The sequence below is a fragment of the Amblyomma americanum genome, chromosome 11 (assembly GCF_052857255.1).
Source record: "Amblyomma americanum isolate KBUSLIRL-KWMA chromosome 11, ASM5285725v1, whole genome shotgun sequence".
NCBI lineage: Eukaryota > Metazoa > Arthropoda > Arachnida > Ixodida > Ixodidae > Amblyomma > Amblyomma americanum.
Genome location: NC_135507.1, coordinates 24,136,301 through 24,159,946, shown reverse-complemented (window position 1 = coordinate 24,159,946; position 23,646 = coordinate 24,136,301). Strand labels below are relative to the sequence as shown.

The following is a 23,646-nucleotide window of genomic DNA, read 5'->3' as shown; positions in this document are numbered from 1 at the left end:
TGAGACAGATACTGCGGCATTTCCTTTCCTTCCAAAACCAATTATTATTATTATTATTAAGCAATCGCGCCCGCGCGCTATAAAATAATAAAAAAAACAGCGGGGAAGGAACCCCGGAGAGTGCGTAACAGCGTGTGCTGCTGCCCTTTCCACTCAGCTCGCCGGCGCGGCGCCAAAGTAAGCATAACCACGTGCGGCGTCGGTTTTTCTAGAATGTCTGAGTAGTTTCTACTCATAGTCGACGGAGAGGGCGTGACCTTGACCGCGCTAAAGTGATACCCTCTTCCCTTCGCTCTCGAGCCGGCGTCTTCTTCTCAAGAAAATCAGAAATTTCTCGAAGGCTGTCTCCGCGCTCGACCAATGGGGTCGCGCGCCCGGCGCGAGAAGGAGCTTGTGCAGTTGAAACTGCGTATATGCGCGCGCCTGCCTTGGCGCGAAGAACAAACAGACGCGGACAGCGCCTATAAATTAGGGGCTTCAACCGCTGTCTGTTAGCCCGAGCCGCCGTTTAAGTTTCCGAGAAGCGCGCCCTCTCGACTCCCAGGAGAACACCACTCGACCAGCCACGGATCAGCGAGACAACGAGCGCCAGTCTGTGGATCGGCCCCGTCGTGCTCCTCAAGTCGTCGGACTGTCGCAGTGCCCGGTGAACAATTTGTGTTTTATTTGTTTGTCTCTCTCTGTGTTAGTGCACTTAACGTGCAAAGATTCTGTTGAATTGTAATCTCTCTCGATTGTTAATTTGCACGAGTTGCATTGTATTTTTAAGTCACTTCGTATCTGCTCGTACGATTGATTGTGAAACCCTCTGTATCGTCTCTTGGCTCTATAAACTTTGTTTTGTTTTGTGAACCTTTGGCTCCGACCCATTCTCTGGCTTGCGACCCGGCGAAAGCTGGGCACCAAACGACCAACCCCCTTGTTACTTGGTAGCTGGTCTCCGGCTGAGCTTGCCACGCTGAGTCGAGGGCATCTCCTTTGTGACCGAGACCGCTACCCCCACACGCTCTAAGGGTGTCTGGGAGCGCACGCAAAATTGCGCGAAGTGGTGACAGCCGGACAGGCACTCTAAGAAATGCGCAATAAAGTAATCATTTTTCTGAAGATGCAGTTGTCGTCATACACGTAATATAAAAAGACAAAATCAACCTTCATTGCTGCTTTGTAGCGCGCGCATCCAAGCTGATCTTTTATCTCGCCCAGATAGTGTAAAGAAAAAAAATACCCGCCTCAGCACATACTTCGCAATTCGCACGCAAAAGCTCAGTGTTAAATGTAGCACACTGATCACGGTGAAAGCAGTGACTTCGCAATATGCACAATTGTGTAATATGGTGCATCAAGGGGTTAATTAGTTCACTGGCTCAAGATGGAGTGCTGAATGCGTGTTATTTCGTCGCCTCTCTCCTGCAGATACTGGGATCAAGGCCACGTTGGTTCCCGAGCGCCCGGTAACGTGAGGGCGCACTTCAAGCGACGACTATCGGATACAACTGTTGCGTCCCTTGCGCGACCAGTCAGTCACACGGAAGCCGCATGCAAAACACGAAAAGAAGAAAAAGCTACAAAGCAGTCGAGCAAAACACCGAGATGGGCTGATAAAGCAGAAAGGCGGTGGTGCGCGCTGATCAAGATTACAGATAATGCTGCCTGCTCCTTCTGGTCCTGCGCGCATCATTTGGCCAGACTTTTCTTAGGCCTGACAGTCGGCAAAGACGCTACGACCGGCAGGCCCGTTCCACCCTTCAAACTGTGGTCGGATGGCGTTCGTTTTTTACGCCGTTCGAAACTGACGTTGACTGACCAGACTATAGCGCAACAATAACCGCCTCTGCTCTGTGAACCTGAAGACCCGGGATCCTTTCCGAGCTACAACCACGTCTCCCGGCTCTAACCTGTGCTCGGCAACGTTGTGTTCGCACTAACTGTTCGCCTGACCGCCAGCAGCCACAGCTGGTCTCCTCCTCCGTCGTGGGCGAAAGAACTTGTGCCGACGTGCAATCTCGGCCCGTCTTGGAAGTGCGGTGTCGTCGGCAGTGCCTGTGACAAAATCTGCTTGCTTCATCGAAGTCTTCTCGTAACTTGCTGCTCCTCGACCACCGGCGCAAAGCAGTAAGTGGGATGGCGATCGGCCTGTTTTGCCGCTTGCATCTGCGAACGTTCCAACTCTCTAAATTTATTTTAATCTGGAACATCGATCGCGTTGTTAACCTGAAATACTTGCTAAACTCTCCGAACTACAGGCGTAAGCAGCATGCCGCTTGTCCAAGGCGGCCGATCTGCAAACTGGAGGCATTACCGTCGTTTTTATTGCAACTTCTACTGGGTTCAGTGACCAAAAGGGTCACCTGGCAGACTTCTTAATGGGTCACCTCCTTGTACTCGACTTTCAAGAAGAGCAACGCTGTTCAGATTCAATATACTTCAGCAGCGGCGGCCGCGTTTCGATGAGGCGTCTTATCGTGTAAAGAGCAGAATGCGCCTTTGTGGTAATTCGTTTCACGTGCTCGGTCCATCGTAGGTCCGAGGCAATAATAACGCAAAGATACTTGAACTGCTCTACCTTTGTGAGTGTCTTCTGTTCGATTTCATTATTGTAATTTAATGGCTGTTTCTTTCTAGCGACTCTCATGCAGACAGTTTTTTCCAGGTTGAGGGCCACTGCCAGTTGTCACACCATTTTGATACGTATTGCAGTGAGTTGTTTAGGGCTATTTGGTCAGCAGGGCTATTGATTTCTTTGTAGATGACGCAGTCATCCGCGAACATACGTTCTGTTGCGTCGATATTCTTGCTCAAAACATTAATAAAAAGAAGGAAAAGAATTGGTGCAAGCACTGACCCCTGTGGCACGCCAGGTAATACTTCTTCCAAGTCCAACTCGCTGTTTTCAAAGTTAAATAGGCTTTTAACCAATTAGTTACTGTCCCGTTACCAAGAAAGTGAACTAGCTTATAGTCGAAGTTTATCATATACCCAGTCGAAGGCTTTTGACAAATCAAGGAATATCATATCTGTTGTCGATTGTCATAGCTAGGTCATGGACCGTTTCTAGTAATTGTGTTGTAGAGAAACCTTTTCGGAAGCCATGTTGATTGGAAATAATTTGTTTGGTTTATGGGGGTTTAACGTCTCAAAGCGACTCAGGCTATGAGGGACGCCGTAGTGAAGGGCTCCGGAAATTTCGACCACCTGGGGTTCTTTTACGTGCACTGACATCGCACAGTACACGGGCCTCTAGAATTTCGCCTCCATCGAAATTCGACCGCCGCGGTCGGGATCGAACCCGCGCGTCTTTCGGGCCGGCAGCCGAGCGTTATAACCACTCAGCCACCGTGGCGGCGGAAATAATTTGTGTTCTTCAACAAACGTTGCAATGTGCTTCAAAAATTAAATGTTCTAGGGTTTTACAGGCCGTACATGTGAGAGAAATAGGACGGTAGTTGGAAACATTGGCCGGGTCTCCTGATTCATGTATCGGAATTACCTTAGCTAATTTCCACGTTGCTGGTAGGTATGCAGTTTCTATCGATTTATTATATAAAACAGGCAGGTATTTAGAAATCCATTCTGAGTAACGTTTCAGGAATGCATTCGGTATACTGTCTGGACATGTCGATTTCTTCGTGGTGGTGGTAGTGGTTTATTTAAAATAACATAAAAGGAAGGTAAAAGATTTTTGCTAGCCCCGGCATCTGCCATCACGTGCGGCGGCACCTGAGCTGGGGCAGCGGAAAGAAAGGATAGCAGGCAGGTGGGAGAAATGAAATAAAAGAGGTGAGGGGACAGAAGAAAGACATGGGGGAGGTAAATAGTGCACTACATAAAATAGATATACACTGCATAAAAACATTAAAAGTGAACACTATAAATGCAAAATAAATATACTATATACATTATTTACACATTTCTTCGTGTCAATATCCAAAATGTGTTCGACCACAGCGCTGAGGGTAACTGAGTTTCCGAAATTCTAAAAACTGATATGGCTACTACACTCACTTTGTTACACGCCTGGCAATAATAAATGAGCCTAAGAGTAGTAGCTAAAATGTTGGCTTTCAGTATTAGTTGCCGAGCGTGCTTATTGGACCGGCTTAGCTGCATTCTGATCTACTACACCGCTCGGCTATCCCATTTCGCGATCGTTGCGGAGTGTCGTCTGCTTCCACACAGCAGACGAAATCATGATCACCCGAGAGACTAGCAGCAACGGGCATCCGCCCTTTGGATACCCGGAGGGACAGCGAGAACAGATTACGAGCTAAGAGCACAGACACTTGCCCTTGTCATCCACACTCCTCGGGCGAGTGTGCAGCTGGGCAGGGTATGCTGCCCGCAGTGACGCGTGTCCCAGCCTCAGCTTTCGCATCGCTTCGACCCGTGGAATCGGCTGTGCCGGCGGTGGGATTCGAACACGCGTCCCCTCAAGTGCGAGCTCGGCACATTACCCACTCGGCCACTGAGCGGCTCGAGTGCGTCGTGCCTATCGCCAGTGCTGATGCGCGGGATTGAAAACGGAGCATGCGCGTTGCGGTACTGCGGCTTTGGTCGTTATCAGGTCAGCCGGTGAATGTGCGCGATATCGCGTGGGGTGGTGGTACGATTGCTTTCGGTGACGGTGTAGCAGCAAATGCGTTTTCGAAAACGGCTCGAGCATCTCTTCCGCCTGCGTATTAGCGCCGTTATTAACTTTCACGAAGGCACGCACGAACTCTACGACGACCGAAGCTTCCCTGAGCAACTCGCACGTGCATGAGGCTGATGCGATGTGACTTCGTTTTACATTGAAGATTATTCACTACTTAAGGTGCCTAGAATGTACTACGGATGAGTGGAATATATGAGCGTCCCCGTGAAACGGGGTAGTAGGAATTGCCACCTTGCTCGGCTTTGTTTTTTTATTCGTTTCTTGACATTTCTTAGCGGTGTTATAAATTCGTCTATATATTGGCTATTATCTTTAAATGAATGTTTAATGGTGTAATTATACTATTTTGGGGTCTTTATGCTTTTTAGCCGCGAATATTCGAACTGCTTTCTGCCAACTTCAACCACGGATTCGCTCACATGATCAATGCTCCCTTTAAACCCATAGCCTGTTTCTTCAGAATTAGGACACACCTCACACGCGTCATCGTCGTGATAATTATTTGTTGTAGCTGAGCGTTCGGAGACAGCATGATCGAGCTCGAAAGAGTAGGGTACTGCCTCATAAGTCGGCCTTTTTTGGGATTTCGATATAGTTCTACAATATTGTTCTTCTCCGTTGAGTTTTTACCCATCGTTTAGAGCCGTTCCCTGCCTGCATACTTACTGGTCAATTTCGTAGGTCTTTTCCGCCATTGCGATTTGACGCTCTGTCAGTAAAAATTTTCATATACCTTCGCTGCCCATCGGTTATCGTCCCGTTTCCTGCTGGCATTCTTCATATGATCTTGTAATTCCAGCTTCCCGTGATTCGAACGATGTTTAGCCCATATCTCGCTGTAGTGCTAACCTTCTAACATCTTTTTGATGTATTTAAAATCTAATCCAGTGAATCCGCATTCCCGCAAGTAGGCTCCATCACAATTATTACCTTCCAAATACCTTTCAGTACTTCATATTTTATGTTAATTCTGCAATTTATTTCATTTTTATTGCATAAAGGGCGGTGTTAATATAAGAGTGTAGAACAACGTTGTTGATGGTGCCAGGTCGGTAATTAACCTGATTGGCAATTTTTCCTGTGTCGAATGAACTGGATCAATGCTCTCATTCGTCCCGACCGCGCGCGGCGGCAGCGTTTCGATGGAGGCGAAATGTCAGTGCACGTTAAAGATCCCCAGGTGGTCGAAATTATGCCGGAGCCCTCCACAACGGCACCTCTTTCCACCTTTCTTCTTTCACTCCCTCTTTTATCCCTTCCCTTACGGCGCGGTTCGGGTGTCCGCCTATATGTGAGACAGATATTGCGCCATTTCCTTTCCCCAAAAAACCAATTTTCATTTTTTTTCTCTTATTCGATGAATCAAACGAATGAAATTGTGTACGTTCGAGACGAAACGAATATGCCCTGCAATTCGAATAATGAGCGAAAAGTTCAAACATGGTCTGCAGTATTTCTCTTCCACGACTGCTTTAAAGACAGGGGCAGGGAGAGATCAGACGACGCGGAAGGGCCCAGGAAGATGCAGCAAACCCGGACTTGACTTTACGCTTGACCCCTGACGGCATGCCTCATACGTAGCTCTCGTCCGTTTCATGTTGCGACCCCTGATAAGGATCAGTGTTCCGTCTTCGAACAGATTCAGCTGCTACTGCCAAAGCAGTGCTTCGGTGTTTGCCTCGACTGCTCACTAAGCATTCGTACGAGTAGCGAATACTCCTCAAATTCGGTAGAAAAGCTACATTACTCCTCTACAATTCAGTTGGGGGAAAGTATTATTCGCACACCCGCAGTGCGCACCACTACGGATATATTCCGTACTGCCGACGCGGTACATATTTATCTGCATGGAAATTCTTCACGAAAAGCCACAGACACCAACAACTACTCGGCGATGATGAAAACTTTAATAGACACAAGGGAGTTTAGGACACGCAGGTCCTTCGGCCCCCGCACGGCCCCACTGCACTGAAACGTTCATGTCCGCAAAGCACAATCGTTTCGGCCGCCGCCGTGGCTCGGAGGTTACTGAGCTCCACTGCTGACCCGAAAACGGCGGTCCCATTTCGAGGAAGGCTTAATGTTCGGGACTTCTGTGCTGTGCGATGTCGATGCACGTTTCGTAGATTGGCATGGCATTTTGCGTTTCGCCCCTACCAGAACGCGGCCGCGTGAACGGACTTTTTAGTTTTTGAGGTAAAAACGTCGCACAGTAACTTCACGGTGGACACCTCAACAGCGATGTGAGGGAAGAGTTGCCGTAATGGATGATTCACAGGCGTTTAAGGTCCGAAGGGCCAATAAAAAAAGGGGGGGACACGTAAGCTCCTCCCTAAGGTTATGACACATTAGCGTAGCGGGTTCATTCCCATATATGTAAAACGTCATTCTGTACTGTACATTCATAGATCTTTTGGAGTCCTCATACCACTATCAGCGCAATGGTGGTACGTACCACCTTGCATGGCAGGTGCTGCCACCGGTGGCGCCCAGGTTACTCTTCCAGTGCAACCTCTCGCGACCAATCATTAACTGAACTGCCACCTGCCACTGTGGGCTGGCTGTGGCGATGTCATAAAGTCACGTCGGCACCGTTGCAGACAGCGCTACCCCGCTAAAACGGAATCCTGTCTCACCCTAAAACACGCGCTTCTCCACATTCCATGGGGCATGGCGGTCCCCAATGCGATACGCATCACAATGCCCTTCACAGTGCAGCGCAGCCGAAAAATTCGGTGGCTCACCCCGCATGGAATACATCCCTGCGGGATATTCGGCGAGGCAAATGAGGATTGCCTCGACCTGAACCACCGCAATGTCTGTGGTATCCCTCGGAACGCAGCGGTGGGCGAGAGGGCCGAGAGCCAATCGGTAGCAGATCGCATGCCCTGCAGCGATAGCGGTCCATACCATTGCCTTGTATAAGGAAGCATAGAGCGTTGTTTCTAGCAGTCAGGCAATATGGGTATATTGGCCGAGTGGTAGCACCCCAGATCCGCCGTATATGGCGATATGGTCGCTAAGCTCGTAGCATCGTCGATCCGCTAACGGTGGTCGTCCAGCCAACTGGGGACGTGTGGAGCCTCTTTTGGCGCCAAATGGTCTCTGGCATCACTGGGGTATTCCCCCCAATAACTCCAGCGGCTCCCACCCTTGCCGCGACCTCCATTGAGCGGTCGCGGCAAACCTGGGCCACGTTATCCCAATGGCAGCGAGGTCTCGCTCCTGCTGCCTCCCCGCTTCAGAGCCCGAATCCTTACGCGGTCGGCTCGAAGCTGGTACGTGTGTGACATGTTGGTGTCACCATATGAATGTCGAAGGTCTGCACGATGCTGGCTGCTGTGACAGAGTGAGTTCATACCTCTCGAGAGCACACATTGTCCCGCCTACGTGGGTTAGACGGAGTTTATTCACATCCCGTCAGATGATGGCGGTTACTCGGCAACGCCTACTGTCCGCCCATATGGCCGGGGTGCCCCAGAACATCCTGATCAGGTAAAAGGTGAACGCGGCACTTACTCTATTACGACGTACTAGGACGTCGACGTGACCGAATAGTTCGCCCTCTGAAGCGATATCGGCAGAGGCGTACCTTTGTACTCACAGGTCGAGTGATAGCTCTTCTACGGCTAATAAGGCTAGCGCGCCCAAATCTGGAAGGTCAAATTTGGAGGTCGCCATCGTGTTGCGCACGCGGTGTGATAGTTGGACATCGGTTTGGTCCAAATTGGCCAAGGGCAAATTTCTGCGCATGCTGCAGATCGACTTTCGCATCTGGTACAGCTATCTTCCTAAAACGTTGCAACGTTCATTGCTAGGGTTCCAGAGGAAGATAATCAGACATAGGAATCGCCGTGCACTAGAGAGGCACTCCGAGCGTGTTCATATATACAACTTGACGTGTATGTGAACTGAGCATCCCCTGTCTATGTCGAGACGATCCGCATTCTTTTCTTTCTTCGAATACCATTGTAGTGTGCTGCGACCGGGACATCAGTACATGTGTAAGGTTATCCTTACACACGCTAATGGTGCCAGACGGTAGGATTGTACGGCGCCTCTACTGGCCTCTGCTTTCAGAGAAAAGGCACGTAAAAGGTCTAATGCAGAAATCGCGTGCTTCCTATTTTTAATAGTGGGTAAGCTAATCGCACGTGCATAGTGCCTAGTCCGCAACTGCACCACAAAGCCGCAGCGGTGGCTTAGTGGTTATGGCGATTGGCTGCCGGCCCGAAAGACGCGGGTTCGATCCCGGCCGCGGTGGTCGAATTTCGATGGAGGCGAAATTCTAGAAGCCCGTGTACTGTGCGATGTCAGTGCACGTAAAAGAACCCCAGGTGGTCGAAATCTCCGGAGCCCTTCACTACGGCGTCCCTCATAGCCTGAATCGCTTTGGAACATTAAACCCCCATAAACCATACCGATACACCTTACCAACCAGTGCACACAGAATTGCAGTGTTTCACTAGAAGCTGTCGATGAAGTAAAAAAACCCGTCCAGTAAAAAAAAAATTAGGAACACAGAACCGGAAGAGTTTGAACGTAGTTGAACCGCGTAGACGGGCGAAATCATGTAGTGCCGGATTAACATAGATATAAATGACATCACAAATTTCTGTAGTAGTTTCGAACGAAATACGTACAAGCGAATTGTCGCGCTTGTCCGCTCCCGTCGTTCCAGGCTTTCAGCGGCGCTCCTTGATCGCCGAGCAACGTGTATACCAGCCGAGCGTGCTGTCAGCAACACTTCTGATAGCACAGTAGTGCGTCATCGGCTGACTTGACGACGCTGTGTCGTCGCAGTCCCCCATTGCACCTGCTCTGTTTTCACTCTCGCGCGTCAGCACTGACCCGCCGCGGTGGCTCAGTGGTTAGGGCACTCGACTACTGATCCGGAGTTCCCGGGTTCCAACCCGACCGCGGCGGCGGCGTTTTTATAAGGCGCCCGTTTGCTGTGCGACGTTAAAGATCCCCAGGTGGTCGAAATTATTCCGGAGCCCTCCACTACGGCACCTCTTGATTCCTTTCTTCTTTCACTCCCTCCTTTATCCCTTCCCTTACGGCGCGGTTCAGGTGTCCGCCGAGATGCGAGACAGATACTGCGCCATTTCGTTTCCTCAAAAACCAATTATTATTATTAATTATTATTGTTCATCAGCACTGGCGAAAGGCACGATGCACTCGAGCCTCCGTGGCCGAGTGGGTAATAATAATAATAGTAATTGGTTTTGGAGGGAAAGGAAATGGCGCAGTATCTGTCTCGCATATCGGTGGACACCTGAACCGCGCCGTAAGGGAATGGGATAAAGGAGGGAGTGAAAGAAGAAAGCAAGAAAGATATGCCGTAGTGGAGGGCTCCGGAATAAGTTCCCGGGTTCGAACCCGACCGGGGCGGCTGCGTTTTTATGCAGGAAAAACGCTAAGGCGCCCGTGTGCTGTGCGATGTTAGTGCACGTTAAAGATCCCCAGGTGGTCGAAATTATTCCGGAGCCCTCCACTGCGGCACCCCTTTCTTCCTTTGTTCTTTCACTCCCTCCTTTATCCCTTCCCTTACGGCGCGGTTCAGGTGTTCAACGATATATGAGACAGACACTGCGCCATTTCCTCCCCCCCCCCCAAAAAAAATCAATTATTATTATTATTACTGCCTAGTCAGGGCAATACGACGCCGTTCTGAAGCTTTAGGATGACCAGCACGAAGTTCGAAAGAACGGAACTCAATGCTTCTGTGATGTGCCAGATCGTTGAGTACAAGTGACAACTAAGTGGCGTGTGCTTCGGGAAGACCTCCAATCTGCGGTTTTATTGCACTTATGGAGAAAGCAAAAAGGGTTGGACTAATTATAGTAATCGAAGCCTGCTGCCATGGCTATGGGTCGCCACAGAAAAACGCTTCAGTTTATCTAGGATAAAGGCAACCGGCAGAACGCCCTTCACGTAGCTCAGCTTTCGTTTACACTGCATAATAATGTTATCCTCGGTACGTACGGAAGGAAACACATCAACTTCTTTTCTCAATAAACTGGGCTGTTTTTTCCCCCCGGATATTCATGTCTATGAATGACCCACTTTATGGACACTTTTTGACGAAGTCAGAGCGCAATAACGGGGCATGATTGTAAGGAATTACGAGCCCGAACAAGGAAGAGCAGACTGGAGGTTATTCGGGCGGAGATAAAAATAATACTTACATCGCCCATTCACATTGATTGAATGGGAATAAACGGAAGTAAAGTTTACGACTCGAAGGCGAAGACTGCGATGGAACTTCAGAAAGTGCCACTCTCTTGGGCTTAATTAGCCGCCTTAATTAGCTTCCCCTTCTAATGTACGTTGGTGCACTTTCCGTCGAGTAGCCGTGTAATGTGCAGCGGGGTTCTCTGTGTCCCGAACATGGTTGATGGTGCTGGGAATTTTGGTGCGAGGACATCTAAGGCCAAAGAGCGCAAACCACAAGGTTTTTGGTTGGCTCAGGTTAAAATATATGCACATGTTAAGACAACACCGGGTGTATAGGTGTATAGGGCCGAAGAGTTGTGAGGATGTGTGTTATTATAGTGTTTACTTTATGACGGTTTAAGTCCCAAAGCGACTCAGGCTATGAGGGACGCCGTAGTGAAGGGCTTCGGAAATATCGACCACCTGGGGTTCCTTAACGTCCACTGACATCGCACAGAACACAGGCCTCTAGAATTTCGCCTCCATCGAAATTCTACTGCCGTGGCCAGAATCGAACCCGCGTCTTTTGGGTCAGCAGCCGAGTGCCATAATCACTGAGCCACCATGGCGGCCTCTGAGTCACAGTCACAGTAGGATAACGGCGGAATTTCGACCATGGATTATTTTGCTTCCGAGGAGCTTTCCTGCAATGTGTGCTCCACCAGGTTTTTTTAGTTTGTTTTGTATTTTACCTGATATATGTGGAATGTATTTCTGTAAAGCATCTGTAATATGAAGTGTGATCAAGGATGGACATTCTTGTATACCTAGGTCTGTAATTTATGAACAGGACAATGCCGAGAGTTCCCGGAACAACTTCCAGTCAGCACCCTGTTCTTTAAACTTCCTAGGATTATTTACCCTTGCATTTATGTTTTCTGTGTATTTTAAAATGGGAAAGATGTCACTTCCATAGACATTATAACAGCCCACTCAGCAGCTGCCAAGAGCAATGGAAAGGAAATAGCAACGTTAATCGCTATGCACGATGTCACGACGCAGCTGGCGTAAAGGCGCGCTCACATTAGCGGGAAAACGCGCAACGCAGGACGTTTTCCGCGTGCCGCTTCCCGCACAAGCCGGTTTTTCTCCCGCGGACAGCCTGCTGTGCCGTCCCGCAGAGCGATGGGTTCAGGCGCGCTCACACTAGCGGGAAGCTTCCCGCACCGGCACAGCGTCAACGTCGACGCTGCCTCGCAGCTCCACAGAATGACGCTCACACTGCGCGCGTTTTCTCGCTGCGGTTGTCTTGGAATGTGGAGAGAGGACCCGAACGAGCAGAAAGAGAAGGGGATAGTCACGTGACACTAGAGAAGACTGGAAAGCGCACCCTTTTTCGCGTCGTCGTCTTGATCGTCTGCTAGCTCCCCTCCCGTCGCCCTGTCAAAGCAGCCGCCGAGTGCCCGGCCGGCCGGCCGGACGCGCGCAGCCTCCGCCTCCGCCGGCGGGGTCACTGAACTGGGACCGACGTCACGGTTCACGGTCGGCGCCCATTGGCTGTTCTCGTCAGCGGCACGGGAAAAATAGGTACCGAACCCATCGCTCCGCGGGACGGCACAGCAGGCTGTCCGCGGGAGAAAAACCGGCTTGTGCGGGAAGCGGCACGCGGAAAACGTCCTGCGTTGCGCGTTTTTCCGCTAATGTGAGCGCGCCTTTGTTGGGAGCCTCGGCCTAAGCGAGGGGGAATGGTCCGATCAGACGCATGTGTCGTAAAGGGTTTCTCTCCGCTCGTTGTGGCACGTTTCTAGTTAGCCACGGCAGCTTGCAGCGAGCCGTGTGTTCGATATTTTGTGCTTTTCTTTTGTGTTGCAAGGCGTGTGTTTTATATTGTGTGCTTTTCTTTTGTGTTGTGATATGTTGCGTCCGAAATGTGGCGGGAAAGTCACCTATTGGCTGAGGGTGTAGTTTTGGCGGGAGGACAAGCAGATGGGTGCGCGCTAAGGAGAGTGCGGGAGGTTGGTTGGTGGCAGTCGGACAGATCGGTCGTGTGCGGCCGGTGGTGGTCCCGGTGTCGCAGAGTTGGAGCAGCGAGTTGCTTGAGCGGCGGCCGGGCGGGTTGGCCGTGTGGTGGCCGACGGGGGTCCGGAGTCGCGAGAGTGTTGGAGTTTTGTCTTTTTTTTAGTTAAAGTGGAGAGGCCGAAATCTGTCGGCATATGTAAATATTGTAAAATAATTTTTTTTGAGGAAAGCCTTTCCAAGTGCCAACGTCAGAAGCCCTGCACGCCTGTCTCAAACTCACCAGTCGCGAAGTACGTCCCCCCCCCCCGGGTCACTCACGAGACCCGCCCTCTACCACTCCATGTCAACATCTGGATGCAACAACAACATCGCACAAGAGAGGGAGAGAAAATCAATATCGTGACTTACGAGTTGTGTGCTGCATTAAAATATGTTGGTTCTTTTCTATTGAATATGCATGAGCCAGACAACAATAGGAATTTTTCGATCAGCTCCCCTAGATAATTGGTTAGAGTAACTCCCCATAATGGGTGGTGTGCGCTAAACACGGGCGGCAGCGGCGGTGGTGGAAGGACGCCTGACTTATCTGCTCTTTTTTGCCTATCCAGGTTGGTTCCGACTTGTGTGCTGGCGGGGGCGTCACCGTTTCGTGCCTTGCTGAAGCTGTTATGCCTGCTGCTGTTTTCCAAAGCGACGTCTTCCTTTAACGTGTTCTTCAACGTCAAATCTTCTCCACACCCCAGAATTCACCTGAAAACTTCTGCTGCGGCTGCGGAACCGCCCCTTGACTGACGTCACTGGCATCGTGGAAGTTGTCGCGTTTCCGGTTGCCGGATTTGAAACTCGACACACGGGCGGCAGCGGCGGTGGTGGAAGGACGCATGACTTATCTGCTCTTTTTTGCCTATCCAGGTTGGTAAATTCGCTTATTTTCCTGTCAAACGCCGCGCTGCTACAACCGCCGTTGCCACCGTGTTGTGCGATTTGCTCAGTGCTGTCTAGTACTACATGCCTTGTGTCTGAGTGCTTCGTTGCGCCTCTGGACCACTTGTCATGGCAAACACATGCCAGTCCTGCGACGAGCCCCTGCCAGATGACGGGCGCGTCCTGAAGTGCAGCGAATGTGAGTCCTCTTACCATCTTGGTAGTTGCTCTGGATGGTCAGAGTCAACTTTTAAGACCAAAGGCGAGAACGGCCGCCGGACATGGCGATGTGTAGCCTGCCGTCCATCAAAATCCAAATGTGGGGACAAAGCGAGCACGGACTCTGAGCTAACTTTCTGGCAGATTTAACTCGAAGGCTCGATGCTCTGGCAGGACTGCCAACTCAAGTTGGGGAGATCAAGGATTCTATTGAGCTATTGTCCCAGAAGTATGATGACATCCTGAACCGGCAGATTAAACAAGAGAAAGACATCAGTAGCTTGAACAGACGTGTAGGCAAATTAGAGACTGCCTGCACTTCAGGCGATATTCAGCAGCTGAAAGCCACTGTAAATGATCTTGAGTTTCGTAGCAGGAAGCTAAAGATAGAAGTTCACGGCATCCAAGCTACGCCAAACGAGGACTTGCTGGCTAAGTTGAACAATGTAGCCAAGACTGTAGACTTGCCAGAGCTGACAGGGAACGACATCTGCGCTATTCATAGACTTCCCTCAAAACCGAATAAAGTGCCTGGGATTATTGTGCGGTTTGCCCAACAGCCAACCCGTGATCAGTGGCTGGAAAAGCGGAAAGCCCTTAGAAATGATTCATCTGGTGTTTCTATCACTGAAAACATGACGCATCAAAACAGAGAGTTGCTTCGCTGCGCAAAAGAGTGGACAGAGAAAAATGACTACCGTTTTTCCTGGCATTGCAGCGGGAAGGTTCTTGTAAGAAAAAGAGAGGGCGATAGCGCCATTGTCAGTCGTTGTGCTGCTGACCTTGATAAGCTCTGATATGATTTCACTTGGCACTGCCTCCTGATGTTTCTTTTGAGTTTCCTTTCATCATGCTTCCCTTCTCAAGTGAGCAAGAAGATGTCATAAATCTTAAAAGCTTATATGATACCAATGGCCAAAGATGCTGTAGTTGTGTTCATTTTAATCTTAGATCAGGTAGAAATAAGCAGGATGAACTTGATTATTTTTTTAGCGAGGCGCAAATACGCTTCGATGTTGTGATGTTTTCAGAAACATGGTTTGCCTCTGAAGAGGGTGTGCTTGCATTTCCAATGTACAAATCTTACTACATGAATCGCACAGGAAAGAGGGGTGGTGGCGTAGCAATGTTAATCTCAAACTCAATAGATTCTGAACTTATGTCCGAATTTTGCTTCATCACTCCTTTTTACGAGACGCTTGCTATTAGATGTGGTACTTCTGTTTTTTGTGTTTGTTACCGCCCTCCTTCAAATAATGTTCGTCTGTTCTTTTCTTTTTTAGACTTTCTTTTAGAATTTGTGAGTGAAAGAAAATACGCACTTATTATAGGTGGTGACTTCAACATCCACATGTTAGCTGATACCAGTGCTAAGACAGAACTAGAATCATTACTAAACTGTCATTCCTGTCAAAACTACATAACGACGCCCACGCGAATCACCCCACAATCAGCAACACTTCTTGATCTGTTTATAAGCAATTCAGATCCTTCCCTTGTTAGAGCTGGCACTTTAATCAACAATATTAGCGACCACTTGCCTATATTTTTATTCGTCAGTCAAGTTCATAATACACCTAAACAACTACGTTCGGAATATTCCTACAGACTCATAACTCCTGAAACGCTATCTGCTTTTAGAGACTGCTTAAGCAGAGTAAGCTGGACCGATGTGTTTACAGAGAGCGACCCCAACTTAGCATACGATTTATTTATGGAAAAGTTCTCTGAAATATACTTGGCGTGTTTCCCAATCAAGGCGTTTAAAATATGCAAAAAAAGTCGGAAACCATGGGTAAATAAAGTAAGCCTTCAGCTTATGAAACATCGGGATAAACTGTTTAAGAGATTTATTGTTAGTAAATCGCCCGAAGCGCTCAAGGAATTCAAGAAATACAGAAATTTTGTCACTAAATACCTTCGTGATGCAAAAAAGCAATATTATTCTAACCTGTTCAACTCAACACAAGGACGCACAGACAATGTATGGAAGGCACTTAACACTGTAATTAATAGTGCATCAGAAGCGGTGACTAATATAGTTAAGGATGGGACAGAAATTCAAGGCGCTGAGTTAGCCAACGCTTTCAATAACTTCTTTCTGTCAGTTGGGGACCATAGCACCAGCACTTCTGACCTAAAATATATGAATGACCGAGGTAATCCAACCATATTTCTAGAGCCAGTCTCAAATAGTGAGGTTGTAGCCACTTTTTTAGCCCTGAGCAATAGGAGAGCCGCGGACGCGGGCAATATTCAAATGAAGCCCGTAAAACACGTAATTGATTTACTAGCACCTTGTCTTACCCATATTTTGAATATTAGTTTGTCGACGGGAATTTTTCCCCGAAGCATGCAAATTGCAAAAGTAAAAGTTGTATTTAAAAAGGGTAACAGAAATGATTTGTCCAACTACCGTCCTATATCGATTCTACCTGTGTTTTCCAAGGGTTTGGAGAAAATAACTTTGAAACGCCTTACTTCATTCACTGACCGCTTTAAATTGATAAGCTCCTCACAGTATGGTTTTCGCAAAAACAAATCTACAGAACTCGCATTACTCGCCCAAAAAGAATTCATATTAGGAAAATTTGAATGCAGAAATATGGTACCTGGCCCTTTCTTGGATTTTTCAAAAGCCTTCGACTTAATAAATCATGAACTACTGCTACAAAAACTTGATCACTATGGCATAAGAGGCATCGCGAACAAATTATGTCCTACTTGCAATACCGTTCTCAATTTGTCGTCATTGAAGGAGAACATTCCGCGATAAAATCCATTAAAGCAGGTGTCCCGCAGGGAAGCATACTGGGCCCATTTCTGTTCATCCTTTATATTAATGAGATAGACCGCATCGATTAAACGCCCCATCACATAATCTATGCTGATGACACGAGTTTGTTCTTTTCAGGTGAATCATGTGCAGATTTAGCTAGTCGAGCAAATAGCGCACTGTCAAAAATTAATGCATGACACAAATTAACTGTCTTAAAGTTAACAGTAATAAAACGAAGGCTGTTTTATTTCACCGCCGCCATACACATGTGCAGTTGCCTCCTATTTTGTTAAATAACTATGAAATTGAAGTGTCAAAAACTTTAAATCAGTGGACGTATACTTTTCACAAAACATGACATGGGATCTTCACGTGAACTATATTATCAATAAACTATCCAGGACTATCCAGGACTAGCCCAGCTTTCCGCCTTGATTATCCAGGACAACCGGCATTATGCGCCGTCACTGCTACTTCTTCCCTACGTCTGTTAACATACTCATATATAATTCATTATTTTGTTCTTTATTAAGTTACGCGTTTCTTGTGTGGTCAACAACAACAGCTGGAAATATTAGTAAACTTTCCATCTTACAAAAGAGAGCTTTACGCCTAGCTTGTAAAGTTTCTTATCGGTCTCACACTGCAGGTTTATTTAAGAAGCACCATATAATTCAGGTTTCATCAATGTATGACTACAAGCTATGTCTTTTGTATAAACTCTGTTTACTAAAAAATAATGACGCCATAACAAGCTTAGCACAACTAGCGGAAAACTTCCCTATTTATAATGTTCGCCATCCCGAAGTGTGGTACGTCGCCAAATGCAGAACCAATTATGGACATCAAATGTTGAAATTTTTACTTCCCACACTTCTAAATCGCGCGTTAAAAGAGACTGACATTGACATATCTGGTATATCACCAAAAGAACTGCGTGAAGTGTTTGTATAATGATGCCATACACTGACCTTTTTATTTTTTTTCTCTTCTATCTTTTCCTAGTGCTTTCCTCTTCGAATGATTTTGCTTAACTCGTGTGTTTGTTTTGTCCAAGTGTACTTCCTTAGCCGCACGTTTTTTTTTTGCTGTCCGTGTGCTAGGGGGTCAGGGCTCCTCAAGCTGTTTCGCACAGCTTTTACCTGCCCTCCTCGTAACTTTTTTATTGCGGAATAAATTTGATTGATTGATTGATTGATTGAAAAATCGCCAATCAACTGGAACGGCTCCGGAAGCTGGTCAATGAGTTTTTCAAGTTCGTCAATGGACAGGCGATGATCTGGTGAGATATACAAGGAACCTACGGTCATTACTGTGCCAGAGGTTAAGGATCCTAGTTCACCTGCCTCTAAATCTGTAGTCCGTGAAGACGTTGAGAGGGACCTTTATTCTGAGCTGCAGTAGCAACTCCAGCCAATCAGTGGGCACTGCCTTGTCTGTCCTTCCGGTAGACTACATAATTTTTGCAAAGTTTGCATGTTCTGTGTTTAAGTGCGTTTGCTGTAGGCAAAGTATGTTTGGTTGATATTGAGCGAGTATTTCATATCTGTCATCCTGGTTCTTAAATAGCCTTCGGCAGTTCCAGTGGCTAATGGTCTCGACAGACATAGTCCTTAGTGAGGAAGTGAATAGTAGCGGGAGTTATTTAGGTATCGCCGCTTTTATGAAGCGGCTTGACTGGCAGATGTGTTCTCGGTTTAAGGCGGTCTAGGAAACTCCGCCTCTTTTTGGGGGACTCTCTCAGCGTCTCCGACGCTGAAGTTCGCGGTGTCGCCTCCATTGCTCCCGCTAGAGAGGAGGAAGCAGATGTGGATTTGACAAGAGGGAGATACTCCCTCTCATTTGACTGTGTTTTTCCAGAGGTGTGTGAAAAGTTGACCTGGACTGTTTGTGCAGACGATGGCTGCTTGCGGAGGGGCATAGATGGGCGCGCATCAGCGATGCTGTATTACGTGCTCACTGACGAGACTCCGCCGGGCCCTCCGGCGCGCTGCGTCAGCGTAGGATCTTCCGGAGATTAGCGAGAACGCCTTCCGGGCTTTTGAGAATGTGATCTTTTCTGTTACTTTAACCTGAATTATATTTTCCCCATTCTGAAATGCCTGACATGTTCGTGAGTACGTGGCGTGTGGCTCATGACAGTTTGGACCATTCTGTTTGAGCGTCACTGAAGTTATCAGTTGGGTGCTCACGGGCACCACACTTCGCAGAGGTGAATTTTCCGCGACACGTTTTCGATCCGTGTCCATAGTATTGGCAGTTAAATCATCTTCTCAGGTTTGGGACATAGGGGCGGACTTTACAGTGAATGGATTCTGTTTTCACAGCATCTGATAGACGGGACTGTTCAAATGTTAGGGCGATATAAGGTGTCACTACCTCTTCATCGTTCTGCCTTATGGTGATGCGGCGAAGGGCACTGACGCCTTGATCTCGGAAGCCTTCAAGGAGGTCGTAATCTGTTTCACGTATCAGATAGCGTTCGGATAACACCTTTTACTGTGTTAACACTGCTGTGGGGGTGATGGACATCAAGAGGTGGGCGAACTGTTTTTGCTTGAGTAGGATGTCTGAGCGATATTTCTGAGATACTTCGACAAGAAGGTCACTGGATGAGATTTTTTTGCATTGTAGTTTTTCCCTATAATTTTTTCAAGGGTTTTAGCAATAACAAAGGCAGACATTGCAGCAACTGGGCATTATCTACAAGAGAGTGGATCCCCAGGAAACGTGGAAAATGGTGACAGTCAGGTCGGGTTCTGGCAAAGCTTTCATCGGGGCGGTTCCTTTTCAGGGACCGATGAGGTTTTTTTGGAGGAAATACTCATGTTATATAGGCAAACTGTTCCTAAAATGTCGCCTGTGTTTCACCGTCTTATTCACAGGAAGGCCCCAGAGCTCCTAGACTGGTAAACAGATGGAGAGCCCATCAGCCGGTGCCTGACCATGACCCCGACCGCCACTGTTCATGGTTTGTACTCTTCACTTTTAAAATTTTCCTCACTATGCGATTACATCTTCGGTATAGGAGCTAAGGATCCGTGGCGCTAAGCACCATCACCTTGAGACTCAAGGTGTTCTTGCGGGTCCTAAAACATGGTTAGGGCCGCCCTGAATTCGACCTTGGAATGACCTTTGCCCATTTAATACGTGTGTTACACCAAGCAAAGCTGAATTTGAGTATGGCATTGCAGGCTAAAGAAGGCCACACAAGGTGTGGCAGTTAAGGCATGTCCCGAATATGGTTAGGACACCCGAAATTTGCCCTTAGGATGACCTTAACCGAATTTGACTCCCGGGGAATCTCGGGTGGAAGACAGTCTTGACCTTGTCTCAAATTGGAATTGGCGCACCGTGCTTTCGCGCAATATTTCGTGCTGAGCAATGCTAAACCGGCAGCCATTTTTCTAGATCCCTATCGGTTAAATGATTAAAAGACAGAGTTTCTGGATCCTCATAAAATGAGAAATGAAATTTGGTTGGTGGGGAAAGGAAATGGCACATCTCGACGGGCACCTGAACCGCGCCCTAAGCGAAGTGATAAAGAAGGGACTGTGAGAATAAAGGAAGAAAGAGGTGACGTAGTGGAGGGCTGCGGAATAATTTCGACCACCTGGGGATCTTTAACGCGCACTGACATCGCACTGCACACGGGCGCCTTTTTGCGTTTCGCCTCCACCGAAACGCGGACGCCGCGGTCGGGTTCGAACACGGGAGCTCCGGCTCAGTAGCTGAGCGCCATAACCACAGAGCCACCGCGGCGGTGACTGTGCGATATCAGTGTACGTTAATCATCCCAGCTGGTCGAAATTATTCCTGAGGCTTCCACCCGGCTTCTCCTCTCTGATTTACATCCCGCCTTCCCCCTTTCCTCACGGCCCAGTTGAGGTGTCCACCCAGAAATGAGGCAGTAAAATCGCCATTTACTTTCGTCAAAAAACAAACAAACAAACAAACTAAACGCAAATTCTTCGGCAGTGCGATCGAAGCGATTTCATCTCGGAGTTGGGTGAGGGGCAGACGGACGCGTGGTATCGATAACGCGATGGTTGCCCTTTCTTCCAGAAGCGTAGTCATTTGGGTGATGACGGGAGACAACATGTTTTAAGCAGTTCCTTCGAACGGTGAAAGCGGAGTATGCGTGCGAAGTGAAAAAATGAACTCCAAAAAGCCTAGCCTAAGCAGCAGAGTGCCACCGATCCTGGAAACAATTCATTCTCTCGTATTCCCGTCGTATCGCCTATCGATCGCCGCATAATCTTTTTAGATCTGGATTTATTTTATAGCGAGGGTATGAATAACGACATGAACATTCAAAGAGAGGTTAACAGCATAAGTATGGGTGACAAGCACACTTTCTAGTTTATCACTTTTTATGAGCGCGAATGATGGCCTCATGATGTGTCAACTTCAGCACATAAATAAGAGCAAAACTAGCTCTCAAGCAACAGCGTTTAGTTTCAAACCGTTTCCTAAAAACACACACGATTCCCAAGTGCAGGTGGTCAGAGCACAACTTCTATATCGGCCGAAGGTCTGTCGTGTCCGTGCTCTGAAAGACACCACTAGGCAAATTTAGGCGGAACAGGTGTGAGAAATATGGACCCGTGCCCACGCACGTATTGCTTGCAGCTGGGCTTCCTAAATTTGCGCCTGGTGTCCCTCAGACCACGCACACGACGGTATATATCAAGCATGAATTTTCAGCGGCGCATGCAATGCAATTTACACACTCAGTAAATTTTTTAAAGCTCAACACTCGCGTATTCGGCGATGTATAAGCTGCGGAACTCGCAGACTGCCGTCGCACTCACCATTTTTGCGCCTGCCGCTGAGTCGCGTGGCCTAGAGTCACTAAATAAAGACTTAGAGTACCGGCACTCTTTTCTCCTATTGTTCTGTGCCGCCGCCACGATCATTGGTCAGTTTGCATCACGTGATATTTGTTTACACTGCGACGGTTCATGGGGGCTGCCATTTTGTGGCTTATGCGTTTTCAGTCGGGCAACTGTGGTAGTCCTAGTGCTGCGACGCTGCGAGTACTGCCGGTGACCGACTCAGTGACCAGGGATTCCGCGCCTCGCAGCATTTCAGCTCCGCACGCCGAAAGCATAAACTGAAGGCAACAGCTGTACCGTTTGCATCTGAGCGGCTCCATGCTGTACGGCTACGATCCCCGCCGCAGCGCAGGGTGGCTAACAGCGTTGTTTACAAAATGGCCGGGCCAAAGTTAGCGGCGAGGTCGTCGAAGCGGCAATCTGGCAACAGTGATAAACAACAAAATGGCCGCCTCTGCTTACCGCCGTGCTGCAGTGACGGTACTCTAAGTCTTTATTTAGTGACTCTAGCGTGGCCGGCTTTAAGAAGACTGCGGTCACGACGCCGCACATCGAAGGCAAGTCATTGGCAGAAGTCCTTTCACTCGCGATGGAGGAGCAGACACCATTTGGCAGCCGATGGTCAGGGGAAGAGCCAGCACGAGCACAACTTTGTCAAGCACAGTTTTCGGACACTGCAGGTCAACAGGGATTCCGGGATCTGCAGCCACACAGTTTCAACTCAGAGCACAGTCGTATCCGCACGTACCACAACTAGTGAATCACCCCCCATCGAATCAAGGGTGGGGGGGATAATAAGTTTTGTTTGGTTAGGTTTGTTTCCACGGCCATCATTAATTTGGAGGATAAAGTTGGGCCGCCACCGCCACGTTGCTCGGCTAGCCACAAGCAAAACCCTCGCGCCGCTTTTCGGACAGCGTATTTTTATCCTATAGTCGGCACGTGAGCCAGCTGAGGCCATGGCAGTCCTTTGATTTCTTTAGATGCCGACCGTTCCATATCACACCACATCTTTACACAAGCCTCCTCTGATCAACTGCCCAACTTTTCTTTTTTTTTTCCAGGCTGGTGGATACGAGCGCCACACGACTTGCTGCTGCAAACGCGGACCATACCTGCCCCCCCGCCCCCCTCTCCTATCCCACTACCGACCCATCTTACATTCCTACCCTCTGTGCAATGCACAGAAGGCAAACCTGACCCATATCCCCTTGCCTGTCCGGCTTCCCCTCCACCCGGCGGGCCGGTGCCACTCCAAACAGGGGAGGACTGGGAGACCTCACTACGCTCCATTACCAGGCAAGACAAAACATCGTCGCCAGCCGCGCTGCCAGCGTCATGGACCTTTTAGGCATGAACGTTTGAGTGTGGTGGGGTCGTGCGGGGACCCAGGGGCCCGGGAGGCCCGAATTACTCTGCACAATAAATTTTTTTTCTCTGTCTCTTTCCCTGGTCGAGGCGACAACGCCAGAGACTGGTCGGCTGTCCCTGAAAGTGCACTGAGAGTCCAGAACATCGTCCAAACAGTTTCCAGTTTCGGACGTGGGAATAAAGTTTTAGTCGACTTCTCTAAAAATGTTCATCAAAGTATGTTACAATGACATCAAAGGCTTCATCGGACTGACTTCAATGCTGCAATTAAAAGACACTCGCCGGTGGACAGCAGTTTCTTCTTTTTTTCGTCATGTTATTTTACCTCTGTGATGTCAGAGCTCAGTCAGAGACGTCACTGAATGATGCGGATGGCGCTGTGCTCACCGCTGAGCGGAGATGCGAGCGCCGCACATGCAGGTAGGTTTCCAGGACAACCGTCGCATCTACGAATCCACCTTATGCACACGGCCGCTGTGCTCATTAGAGCCCCTTCTCTTCCAGCTCCACCCCTTGACAACAAACCGCCCACTCCTACAGCCCATACGTTGGTGACGGGCGCATGGGACAGATGGCAAAAAGAAAACTCGCCCACAGTAACCTCGCCTTTGTAGCTGTTGTGCGCGAGGTTAGGGTAAGAACGAGCGAATCCCCGCGCGAATGGAATGTGAGCGGCGCTGCTGTAC

At 48.6% G+C, this 23,646-nt stretch overlaps 1 long non-coding RNA gene across 1 annotated transcript; it reads left to right on the top strand.

Moving 5' to 3' along the window:
• Positions 1-23,247, top strand: LOC144110124 (uncharacterized). The gene is made up of 5 exons (XR_013309708.1): positions 1-646; positions 1,414-2,112; positions 13,438-13,741; positions 19,637-19,722; positions 22,654-23,247. It is a non-coding gene; the product is annotated as an uncharacterized LOC144110124 (long non-coding RNA).
• Positions 23,248-23,646: the final 399 nt, after the last annotated feature.